At 42.5% G+C, this 13,742-nt stretch overlaps 1 protein-coding gene across 6 annotated transcripts in view; it reads right to left on the bottom strand.

The window, feature by feature from the left end:
• Window positions 1-13,742, bottom strand: part of agrn (agrin) — a 261,810-nt gene that overhangs the window by 245,206 nt on the left and 2,862 nt on the right. The window lies entirely within an intron of this gene.

The raw sequence follows: 13,742 nt of genomic DNA on the forward strand, positions 1-13,742 counted from the left end.
ATTATTTATAAGCATTCCGTCAGATGTAAACACGGAGCAGAAGAAAACTGTGGAAAAAACTGTGGGGGAAAGTTCAGGGGAGCAAAATGTTTAGTTCAAATGTAATGATATTTCTCTGTGTGCGTGCGATCGAGCGGGAGGTCAGCAGTGTATCTCCATAAAAGCCCCATTCGTTCTTTCAAAAATCTTTACGCTTTGATGAGCAGGCTGCAACAATACCCTGATTCTTTAGAGCAACCCTTCTCCTTAATCCCTTCTGCTTCCAACAATTCCTCGTTCTGTGAACTTGAGTTTGTGGCCCTAAGATGGTCTATGACCATGATTCAGGCTATTTCACCAAACCCCTCCCACCAAAAAGCTTTATTTTTGTTCCCCAAGGGGAGAACTGCAAATATGATATTCAAAGTCTGAAGCATGCACTCTTTTCAGCTTTAGAGCTTTGATAATCAGACACGATGGGAGACAGGTGGTTGGGAGGAGAGGGTTCAAAAAGACAAGAAGTCAACAACAAAGGCTACCCCCCCTCCAAGCCTCCACACCCTACCAAAAGCTGGCCTCCGAGCCTTTGTCAACACAGATCTAAAGAGGAGAAGCTCTGGTGGTAGCCCGAGGGTGATCATTCACAATCTGCTCCAACGCTGAGCGTGTATTCCTCTGGTCTCTCACCATACCCGCACCCACAATAATTAAGTTCCCATCCCTCCCCTAACTAGCTGAGCTCAAACTCCCTTTCAGGGCTCAGTAAATGAATAAGCTGATAACAGTTTGGTCTTAAAGTCTGCTGTTGATGAAAAAAACACATTTCAATCCCCCTTAATTTGGCAGACTGGCGGCGGAGAGGAATGAAATTAAAAAGTTTGCTCTCAGTAGGTTTCATATTCTGCATATCGAGAAAAAAGCTGCCGCTCCCCTCCATCCATGCGCGTATGCAAATACACACAGAAATGTAAATGTACGCACAATGTAAAGACATTTGCACATAAAACTAGGATGATGCGTTGCACCAAACTTTCAGCATCATCACACTCAAAAAAATCTCTACTATTAAAGCTAAAAATGAGGAGGAAAGGGGGTGCTCTTGGGAAAGGGACTTTTTTAATAAACTTCATACGCTATCGGTTTTCTGAGAGTGGAGGTGATGGAGCGTCGCCCTTTATCAGGACTGTCGGCGCTTCATCTCAAACCAGCCAAGTGATTTGCATGGAGGGGGATCTCATTTCGGCTTCTTCAAAGGAATGATGGCAGGGCTAAAGCGAGCGAATCCAAAACACTGCAGCCATGACTGACTGCAGGTAATCCACCAACTTTAAACCTTTGGAGGAACATATCTTGGCAGACAGACAGGCCCCCCAATGTTTTCATGTCCACCCTTCCTATTTGTTGTGATTTTCAACTGCTTTCAACCGGATAAGATTGGGTATGCATCAGTTTTATAAATGTCACAGTGAGAAGATCAGGTGAAGGCAGCAAGGATTTGGAATATATCCTGCTTTCAAAACAACTAATACTGTGCTGAATTAAGTAGAATGATCATTGACATTGCTTCATTTGTTAATTCAGGTGCAATCAGTATGAACCCGAGTCTCCCAAGGCAAAACTACACCAGGGAAAGTATGTAGAACAACTGTTGGTGTTCATTAGTAAGGTGGATGCAATAATTTTAATGGATCACTTTCTATCCTGGGGACCAAATATTTCAAAATGAGCAGCTGAAAAGTCTCATTCTGAAGCCAAATAAAGCAAATACCAAACCAAATCTGTTTTCTTAGTGGTTTGAATGGTAATATACTGGACAGTCCTTCATAAGACATTTATTTTGGAATTCAGCTGCAATTTGCTAAGTGACTCCTGAGTGTTGTATCAGTTTCAACAGGCCCAAAAGCTGTGCATAACACCTATAGTTAATCATTCGATCATTCAGTGGAGTCCTGAAAAATGTAATCAATCACTCCTTTCTTATTACTCACTGAAAAAAAATCGGCTTTCTTTGTTCTATATATTATGTGACAGCAGAAGTCATTTGTTACTTTAATTTGTATTTAACAAGTAGAGACAGAACTGTTTGGAAATTGCTTTAGACTCTCGACAGCTAACTTCACAGGTCGAGTGAGGAGATGAACTTATCAGCTATCAATGATCGGCCACTGCACAGGTGCTTCTTGTTTGTTTGGGTATGTTTGGGTGGATCGGTGGTTAATTTATGTCTTATTTCTGTCTTTTTGATTGCTACACAGAGCACAACTGATTCATCGGTGGGGCGACATTAGCTATTCGCAAATCGGTTGGTATCTACGTTTACAACAGCCGAGATATGAAAACTTAAAAAGTAAAGAAGAGAAACGCCCCTCAATCATGTTATAGTGTCGATGATCATAACATTAGGGACTTTGCTAAAATCAGTAGTCTGCATTCTTGAGTATTCACACCATGAAATAATTAACTTACAAACAGCGCAACTCTGTTAAGCTGTCGTAAGCGAGAATGAAGAGTTATATAGAGATAGTGACAGAGATCAACATGACCACCGAACCCAGTGCCTCAGAGATGGGGAATCAAACAATCAATCCCAGGGTAACAAACTATCAAAAAGCTCATGGTAGATAAACTAGATGACACCATGTACACCTCAGGCGTTTAGAAGCTGCAAGGCGTCCTTTGTGTCAAATCACCTGTGCAAAAAAAGTAATCTATGTCAAATACTCTTACTCTTTTTGCAGTAAATTAGTATGCATGTGTGTATATTTGCAAATACGTTGTGAACAGGTGGTTGTAGGACTGATAATTGCCAGCTGAAAGATTGTGACTTGGCCCAACATACTGCACACAATTGTTCAGCAGCAGCTCTATCGCTCCATTGAAACAGATTGAGCGATTCTAGGCTATGGCTCCTCTCTGAGCACAGACTAAAGCGACTTCCATCTCTTATGTCAAACTAACACATTCAAAACCATTCTCTGTACACAGGAGACAAAGCTCATATTTAGCCCGTAGCCATGTCCTGGTGAGATAGTAAACAAATCAAAAAATGCTAGAGTGGCTGTTATGACTGTAAAATATACTGCTTTGTGAACTGCTTCTTGTTTTTTTTAATCATATGTACTGTTAATAGGGTGGTTGCTTATATTAAACATGGACATTTTTTTTCTCCAAATCCTGAGGTCAGCATACGTGCAAGTAATTTCTGTGAGCTAAAACACTTTCTAAATGCTTTGTTTTAAACTCCTGGCTCTGACTCGGGAGAGGAGCTTAACGTGTTTGTTTTGGAATAAATTGGACCTAAAGGGGGCTGCACTACAGTCCAGTATGATATAAACACAGACTGAAAATGCAAAGCAACTCTAGTAGAGTCCGAGAATAAAAAAGGAAGCTAGAAAAGAGAGTAATAGGGTGCGTGGCCTTTAAAATGACAGCTACAAGTTCAGCAACTTTTAGATAACAACTACATTTCAAATCTCAACCCTTACACCTTATACTAAAAAGAGTATCCATGACTTTTGTTTGAACAAAATCATATTTAAAGATATAAACTAAACTGACATGAAGTATAGATTAGTTTTCCCTCCAAGTGCAACCTGACAGGCTTCTCCACCTAGCTGTCTGCTTACACAAAATTAGTCTAAAAAGCAATTATTATGCCAAGTCAGTTTTAGTTTAGAGCACTTAGTCAAAATTGGAGATGCTTTATGCTTCTGCACAGCGTGGCCTGTTATTTGTGATGGTGAATTCTGTCAAAGGGGATCAGTATTTGAATTGCAATCATTGACAATGACACCAGAGCTGGTGCCAAATGAAGCGTACGCTAATTGACAGTACTGTGCGGTGTCATGTCATGTATGCATAATATCATTCAGATATTAAGGGCACACAGTACAACATAAGGCTGACTGTGCTGTTCAAAGCTTGCTTAAAGCTAACAGAAGGGGTTTGTGTGTGTGTGTTTGTGCACGTATGTGCTCTGACAAGTGTGTAGAGTTCATTATCAGGAGAGCGGTGATGAACTCCAGAAGCATTCAGTTTAGTCTACTGCTGAGGTGACTCCCTCTCTGTCCTTTAGTTCCCATCTTCCGAAAAACACAATGAAGGAGGAGGGATGGGGGCCGCTGGCAAAGCCACAGAAGTGAAAGGGAGGACAAAAAGGAGGAATAGGAGGTTCAAGGAGGGGAACACAGAGGAAGAAGAGGAGGAGAGAAATTGCCTCTCAACTCGTACCATTGTCTAGATGTAAATTAGAGCTGATCAAGATTCCAGAAGCATCCTAACCAGCAAATTCAATCTGCACAGACCCAACCGAAGAAGAGAGAGCCAGACCAAGAGACACAGAGAGGGAGAGAGAGAGGTACATAGATAGGGAACAGCAGAGTGACTCACATACAGACAGACGTGCAGAAACACATACGGGGACAAAGGGAGAGATCGGCTTCAGTGGTGTGCAACAAATGCACTGCTTTAGAACAAATAATGCACTGAAAAGAAGAGGAAGGGGGTGGATGGTCTTTAGAGCAAGAGCAATATACATTCTGTACAGCCAGCTGGGTCTAGTTCACTCAGGAAGCCAAGTGATCAGATTTCCTTTAAAAGTAAGAGTTTCAATGTCACATCATCATAAATAAAGTAAGGTGAAGACACATTCAAAAAACTGTGCAGCAGTCACTTAGTTCAAGCAATGCATAGTTCAACCGTATGCTCGTCCTGGGAATGTGTCACGTTGGCGCTGTGAAGACGCCTGACCCTGTTTTAACCTCTCATCCCATAACCAATTCAAAGTCCCTTTTGGCTTCAGGTAAAGGTTAACTGGAGGATGACCTGATGCCTTTAACTCTTCCCTTGTTTAAATGGAACAGGATGTGTGGAGGCTACAACGCTCTGAGCCTGTTCTGAGCCGAAACAAGACCCTGGAAGTTAACCAGTTAAAAAGGACCTCGGGGAAATTCCAGTGGGAACTTTGTATCAAGTGCTAGATCAAGGTCGCTGATGTGCAGATGAGGAAGGAGAATACTGTGTTGGCAAAATTACCCGAACCTGCACATAAAGCACCTCGCAGTTAAACAGCAATTAAAGGACTTAATTTAATATTGACTGAAGATAAAGCATAAGATTTAAGGCAGCCAATAAAAGACATGGCGTGTTATATCTTCTCATTTGCTGAATACACTGAGCTCACAGGCTCAAACTTGTCCTGTTCCTGATGAGCAATGCTGCACTGATGACAAAAAAGTATTTTCAATTTCTCCTTATTTTATTATATGTTCCTCTGTATCCCTCAACAATCACTGCCTTTTATGTCTCATGTAGCACACTTGTCTTGTTGTTGAAAGGTGCTATACAAATGTATTTACCTTACTATAACCAGATGCTCCACTTTTTTTTTATCTTTATACTATAGCAGGAGCTAACTGAATCCTGCAGCAACGACTCTGTGAGTGCAGGGGAGTAAATATCCCAACTACAACAACTATACTTTAGAAAGCTGTTCGGTTACATGTTGCTTGAATTTGCTGGCCACGTAGCCTGCTGAAGACTAGAACACCGCAAACCCAAACTCGCCGCACTCAACGCCTCCATCCATCTCAATGCTAATATATTTCTCTAAGAGCCCTCTCGAACATGTCTGTTTCAAGTGCTCTTCCAGAGCATGCCTCTACCCACTCACAGAGGAGGAAAATCATCACTGAGAAAGATGGCTTTACAAACTTTTTTTGTATGTTCTCTAGCTCTCATGGTCACGAGAGGATCAAGGGATGTTAAAAATGGCTGGGTTATGCAGCACAAGGGGCTTCAGAGTGACAACAAGGAGAGATTTGGAGAGGCTGATCCGGGCATACTTCTGGCAACAACTTGCAGTCTGTGATAGAACTTGTTACCTCAGGCCAAGCCTCTCTCAGGCACTATGCTTCTGCTGGAAAACGCCAAAAGCTGCCTCTGGGCAATGACTTCAAGGCTTCTCCTTTTTTTGTGTGGGTTCAAGAACAGCTAACAAAGTGGCAGCAGTAGAAGTGGAAGAGACGATGCGGATGATATTGTAAGCATCTTAACTATTATTTTTTAAGATGGGTTTTAAGGGATTTCAGAGGGAAGCTATCTGTTAAAGGCTGTGTTCAGCAGCCAATAGTCCTAATGGCTAAATTTGGACTAAAATGCCATAAATTCTGCTGTATGTGCTAAATCTTTGAGAAACCTAATCAATAATGTCTGTCTTCATCCTTTTCTTCACAGTTCAAGAGCTCTAACTTTGAGCTGACTTTGCGTTTCTTTCTTCTTCTCTTCTGCATTCCCTGTACTATTTGTTCTTTTTATCCCTTCCCTTCATTCCCATTCTTGTTCTGTTTGCCCTTCTCCATCGGCTGTCTCTCCCCATCACTCGTGCTCTTTAATCTTGGACTTCACTTCTTCCTTTCTGTTCTAGATTACCAGTCACATTTTCTCTCTTGTAGACATGTTGTGCAGAACTGTTGCATACGCAACACCTTTAACACACACTGCTGTAGTAAAGAACTGCATTAAATCAGAATTTCATTCAATTGCAATCAGGTTTCAAATTGCTTATTTGCATTTAAATATTTGCTTCTATTCAGGGGAAGATTCTCCTCACGTGTCCAACCTCCTAATTGTGTTGTATACTTTTACATTTTTAGGCTCACAAGCTATTGTGATTGATTTTCCACTAACAACTGAAAACACACTCAAAAACACGACTGACCAAAGTGCACCGATGGGGCCGGCAATACTGGAAATATGTAAAAGAAAATCAAAACAGAAATAAGATCAGACTGGAAATATAATAAAACAATATAAAAAATAAAATGAACTGTATTTATTTATTTTTTATTTTACAGAACTTTTAGTTTTGCAGGCAATCCCACTGAAATTCAGTGTTTCATTTATATGAGAGACACGTTTTACTACTGGATTGCAAAAGTTTTAAAGTACTATGTTCTTAGTTATATGGTCAATTTTGGTGTTGTTTTCTTTTCAGTGTTGAAAATCTTTTTTTCTATATGTGTATCCTTTATATGCAGACATATAACTTTAACAACCCTAAAACTCACGTCTTATCTGTGTGTACTCACTACGTCACGACATAGTCGGTCGTGCATTTCTTCGAAAAAATTTTGAAAATAATCACAGTGCACAGGCTGGGTCACAAACGCGCTGGATTATGTTTATGTTTCATTCGGATTTGGAGACAGTAAAGTCTGTGTCTGTGTTTATGTGAATGTGTGTATACAGATACAAGCTTAAGCTAGTGAGACATCCTCTGCCAGATATCTCCCTCTGAAAACCATCACGTCCTTGTCATTGTTGGCTGAAACAACAGGGGCAGACCGGTGCCTCCTTCCAGCCAGACAAATCTGTAAGCCTGAAGGGCAAAGCAAAAAAGAAAGAGGAGGTGTGGGTGTCCCAAGAGGTTTTACTCCTCAGGGGAGTAATCTCAAGTGGTTTGTCAAGATAATACATATCATAAATTCCATAACTCAGTAAAAGTAAACGAAACTTGAGCATCTTTGATGGCACTGACTTGAAAAGTCTAATCTCTCATCCATCATGACATTGTTACCTACAGCCAGTATCAAGTTTCTTCATCAATACATGCAGCAACACTCTGTTCATGTGTTTTATCATTTATTTGATATTTTTTGTCAAAACATGGTGCTAAAATTACACACGGTGAAACTCATCCATCAACAGTAAGAAGTGGGTTACTCCAGTGCATGCACAAAAGGGGAGCTCACTTCTTTCGGACTCTAGACCTGTTTTTCTCTTTCCAGCTTACAGCATTGAGTTCCAGCCATTAGTGCCTCCAATGTCATAGCTTTAGGCAATTTCACAGATGTGAGAGAAGGCCTCACAGCAAACTTTTATCACACGTATGCAATGGTACTTTTCTACGCCTGTAAACAATTTCTGATTGTCCAGGGTTATAATTTAACTGACTTTTTGTGAGTAAACTGGCAGAGAGACATGCTGAGAGAAGCATACAGAATTAGGTCAGAGGCACCAGGTTGTTAGGACTGACAGCTTTACGGGGCATGGGATTCCAGTCTAATTACAGGTGGAAGTGCAGTAATATGGCAACACTGGGAGGAGGAAGATGATGACTGTGGGAGTACAGAAGAGTGAGATCAGGCAACAAAATACTTTAACATGTGTTAAAGGTAAGAGCAGAGGCATAAAATCCAAATTGTGGTTGGTCAGCAAGCTCAAATGTATAAACCAGCCACAAAGGTATGACAAAGGCACACACACACACACACAGTGACAGACAGACACACGTACAGGTCGTCATCCGGAAGTGAGAACATGATTGAAGATGCGAACTGAAAGTCGGAAGCAAAATAAACATGATGGCAAACGCAGAAGGAAACTGTGAAGGTCAAGTCACAAGGGAAGGAGAGGTGTTCATCCTGGGTTCACCCTGACTATCCTTCCACAGAGAGATGGATGAAGGGGAAGAAAGGAAGTAAAGCAGACTAAACTGTTGTCTGAGGAGCAAGACAACACTGGGAAAAGCTTGTGTAAATCCTAAGATTTGTTTTGTGAACAGTGGGCCCCATGTTGTCAAGTCTACCCTGCTTCCTGTAAGTGTATCATCCTAAGGAAGTCGGTGTTCAGTTCAGAGATGCATAGGATTAGACACAAAAACCTTCCTCAAAAAGTTGAGGGAGGTTTCGCCAAAGACAGGAAGCTGCTTTGGCACTACAGAGAAGCCCACAAAGATAACACAAAACTAGCTGCACTTGGCAGATATATGGATGACAGTATATAGCAGGTGTGCACCACGAGACAACAAGGAGCATGATAGTTGTAATTAAAAGCACTGGGTCAGTGCATCTGCATCAGACATCAAGAGGGGCCCAAATCTAATTAAACCCTGAACTCGTTTCTTCCTGCTTTAATCCAGCCGTGGTGTAAGTCAGATGAAAAATCCCCCACTTATTCTGTACATCTGCCACAAGTGAAGTAAGGCTTTATTTCTCACCCCAGAGATCTCTCCATGTCAAACTTTTTCTCTGGAAGAGACATTAGGAAACAAAGCCTCTGTAGCTTCAAACAAAAAGAATTCACAGGGTTAAAAAAAACTTTTTCTTCTCCGTTTTTCTTGATCTAAGAAGTTTTGGAGTGACAGCTGACCTGACCTAAATACAAATCACATTATGGCTCCTGCTATCCCCCCTTCCCTCCCCGTGTCTCACCGAAACTCTTTTCTCTAAACCTGATGTTTTTGGCATGACAGTAAGTAGCAGCACTTGCCACAGCAGCTGCCCGGCTCCAGAAATGTGGCCTTGGTAGCAGGAATTTTGTCACGGATCCAGTTCCTTGGAGGGAGCCCAGATCTCATGCAGACTGCTGCTCTGAACTCTTTATGTTGAGGACAGAAGAGAAAAGTTTCCGGGTCACTGTACATCCAAGGCCCTGCTCAGAGCCTCCGGAGTCAATTTCACTTTCCTGGTCCTGGACTAAAGAAGAGCTTAACTGGGACTTTGACACGAGCTAACTTTACATCTCCTTTTCAGTTCCATTAGCCTTAAAACAATGGCTGTATGGTGAAAACCGTCATCTTTACTATCAAAAGACTTACTAAATCATTTGATCATGTTGTATTTAGCCAAAGAGAGTCGTGACTGGAATGAAGTCCTACATCGAGTGCTGAGATCTTTAAAATGTCTTTCGCTTTGTCACAATTAAAGAAAGATGACGAACTTTACAAAGCAGAAGATGCAATCGCGTGTTGTTGCATGAAGCCAGGCTCTGACGGCTTTTTTACACAAAACGTAGTATATCAGGACAGCCCTGATGTTACACAGTATGTCTGTGTGTACACTTTGAGCGTGTCAACGTCTCACAGGTAGTGACAGGCATGTCACTACATGTAGGTGTTTTTGCTTACTATCGCTATCACATACTGCCATCTGTGATTCTAATCAGCAGCGGAGTGATACACTCCTGCTTTGAGCCGGGAAACAAGCCAAGATGAGCAGACTGCGGTTAAGTGGTCCGTTCCTCCTTTGCTCGCTCCCGTCTTTCATGGCTTTTTCATTTTCAGCCCCCTTTATCGCTATGCCAAGCAGGCACTCCACTCCTGCATTTTTAATTAAAATGTAAAATGCGCAATAACTCCGGAGACTCTGAGCTAGATGGCACACAGGTCCACTGGTCTTGTCACTCCCTCTTTGCCTTTGTTGCTTATTTCATCAAAGCCATCCATCTAGCCTTTTCCATTTGCCCAATTCAGTTCACTTCACTGCATAAATGCTTTGACATAAGCCACACAGGGTACACAGATTTATCAAGGGTACACCTTTGTGGAAAAACTCTACAGCAAACGAATGAAGTCTCACTCTTAGCCTAATCCATTCAAGGCCCCTGAGAAAAATCCAATCCTCAAAGTCACTCTTTTTGACTTCCCATGACTCCCTGAAGACAAAAGGCTGCTTGTGTAGACATGGACTGGGTAAAGACCCCGGTGCTTTAGTTCAGTCATCTGGGTGCGGCTGTGTAGTGTTCTCACACACTTTACAACGAAATAAATTCCATCTCCCCCTTTGGAATTACCCATAAGCCATATGTTTTTCTACCTGGGAAACTGGTAGGTTGTCATGTTTCACTGTGCAACTGTGATGTTTTAATCTACCCGTACAGTTCCTTGCACAGGAACAGGTGGAAACGGAGCCTAATATTTTAATTATAAGGCAGCAAACTTGGTGCAAGTTTTCCCAGAGTGTTTAATAGCAGAGACTGGCCTTTCTACCAGAACTAAAGGCAGACTCCACTAAGCTTAGAGGCGATTATTGCACCTGAAGTGAAATGAACCTTCAGGGAAAACACACAGAAGTCATTTAATGCAAGAGGATCCTGTGTACACAACACGTGGTGTCAAAATTTAACATAATTAGGACTTGAACCTCACATAAAATGCCTTAAAATTCCTGAAAACCTGAGCTGCTGAAGCATGAGTATTTTCCACGGCCTTTAGTAACTGATTAACTGATTGAGCGAAATGACTGGTCCTTTTTTGGAAAGTCTTTAACTCTTCTGGGGATCCATATGATTGGCATGTGCGTTATGAAGAGCTGCAGGTAAAAACTGAAATGTTCACTCCTCCCCATTTCATCATTATCTCCTCACATATCAATAAAGAAGGAGGAGGGAGAGGGCAGCCAGGTTAGGAATTCCAGTCCATTCCAAGCCTCCTCCTTGCACAAACAGTGGAGGGAAAAAAAGCTTTTCGCAAGACCCAGCTTTATTCACTCCAAGCAGCCCCTCGAGGAGAAGAGGGGGGGGGGCTTAAACAGTCATCCCACATCCCACCCACCCCGCAAGACTGTCTGCTCGACCATCATTAAGCAAAACCACCTGCTGGCACACCAGAACCCCCATCATGTTCTCAACAAGCCCGGCTAACCTGCAAGCCTCTGGATTGCTGTACACACAGATCATAAAGCATCAGTAGGAAGTCGAGTGGTAAAATGCTGCTCATTATCACCCCAGAAGGACAGCATGCACATTAGCTGCAGTCAGCATTATGGATTGAAATAGATGCAACACAAAGGGGCAAAGAAATGATCTTTGATGCAGCTGTTGCATGACTATGCGCTGAGTTCTGACTGGCTCGTTCCCCCTCCCCTAAAAAGAGAGAAACAAAATAAAGAAGACGGGAGGGGGAAGGAGAGAGAGGAAAAGATCAAGACAGAAGGAAGAAACAGCTCTTTGTCTTTGTCAGGGCCTTAAGGGAAAGACTTTGGCATCAAGTCATCAAGAGCTGAAACAAAAGCAGCTGATAAACAGAGCAAGACAGATACAATCTCCCTGCAAACTCAACACTTCTCCATCAAGCAGCTTCCTCTCTTCCAACACCCCCCCCCCACCAAACACTTTTGTCTTCAGTTTGCCTTCTGTTTTTGTTACGTCATTATGTGTGTGGGGAGGGGGGGCAAATACAGCACAGGCATTTATTTATTTTTATCTTCTAAACTCTTCACAATATCTAGAGAAAGAGTTCAGTTGAGCCCTAAAATTGCCTTCTTTATCCACTCTTGCAATCCACAACTCAATTTGTTTCCAAAGACACAGCAAATGACTGCTGGATCCCGCTTGACACATTATCTGTCAACTCTCTGCACAGCACAAATGACAGGGCTAACATTTAACTGGTAGCTAGAGGGTTGAACAGAGGAAGACATTCTGCGTGTCCTCAGGGCCTTCTGCTTATCTGCCCTGACAGGGTGCAACTATGTGGGAGAGGAGCTGCATTTGTATTAAAGAGCTGGATTTTCAGTTTCTTCCTTTAAGTAACAGAAATGCCTGCAAGGGCTTCGGTAGGTGGCGATAAGACCTCAACATACAAAAGTGGGGCACAAAAGAACACCGAGAAGGCCTTGCTTATTCATCTTAAATGTGGTGGACAGCGTTTTAAGACATAACTGACATTGCAAATGTTTGCTAAATCTTGTATTAGAGCCTGCAGCCAAGTGAGCGCACGCATGGACTAAGCGGCACTAAAGTGGCACCACCCAGTGCGAAGAAAAACGGTGAAACATAAAGCCTGAGGGTATCTATCTTCTCGCGGGGCCCCGATCCAACAAATAAGCCACGGCAAACAAAACATCCCTCACAAACCACGTCCTCACATGCGCAACAACAACAAGGAAGAAAAATAATAATCCTCTGTTTTGCCTTCATTCTACATCACTCATCCTATTTCTTTTATGACTGTGTCCAAAAAGAAAAAAGAAAAAAAAAACTCTGGTGGCAAGGAGCACACACAAAGCCTTTTTTCTTCCGCCTCAGACAATGCACCTCCCCACCCAGCACTCTGCCAGGCATTCCTGAGTCTATCCTAGCTATCGAAAATGTCAAGAATGAGGAGAGAGCAGAGGAGGGTACAATGAGTTGCTGCGGCAGGTACAGTCTTGTCCCGCTGTGCTAACATCCCACAGTCTCCGGGGGTACTGGCTGCATAAGAATGGATGGGATCTGACTTGACTCTCTTAATTAAAACCCTTCACTGGAACAAGCCTCACAGCTCACTCTCTTCTGGATGAAGGCATTCAAGCTAATTATCAGGGCCCGAAAACAAAATAAAGATTTCACGGCGGGGCTGCACCTGACAGTTGTCCTGCAGGCTGTTACTTACAGGATGATCATTGCATAAGAAGCTCCAGAAGCTTCCCAGCAAAGTGCTTAATAAACCGACTTTTTCATAATGACTAGTATTTCCTTACTGCTATTCCTTCAGCTGTAAATCGATATGAGAAAACCAGGTAATGCGACGTAAACCCTCTTCAAACACAAAGCCCCGTAACCAAAAGGGCACATTCTAGACAGTTTGTCGGAGCCAAGAAACTCCCCTTTCCACAACAGGAGTCCGAAGAGAAGAAAAGGGGGCTGAATAAAAAAGGTTAGCAGTGCAGTGTTTCGTGCCTAGACAGACAAACAGAAGAAGTTTTATGTGAGTGCCAAATGCAACTTAACACTGCAAACAAGCTCCATCCACTGGAACATCCTGCCACCCAGAACTGCTTAGAGGAAAGTACCCAGAATATAGACCCCCGCAACTCGGAACCAGTGATTGCCCCAGAATGGCTTCAGCAAGGTGATTCGTGCTCTGATTCATTTCCTCGCTCTTTTGCTCCCGGCTTGTGTAAGTGTTACAGTCAAACTTTGAACCGCTGCCAACATTGTCAAGCACCAGTAAAAGTTAAACAGCAGCAAGCTCACAGCTCACTGGCATGAGTGGGGGGGGG

Source organism: Haplochromis burtoni, unplaced genomic scaffold (genome assembly GCF_018398535.1).
Source record: "Haplochromis burtoni strain Fernald_Lab_line unplaced genomic scaffold, NCSU_Asbu1 Contig_307, whole genome shotgun sequence".
Lineage (NCBI taxonomy): Eukaryota > Metazoa > Chordata > Actinopteri > Cichliformes > Cichlidae > Haplochromis > Haplochromis burtoni.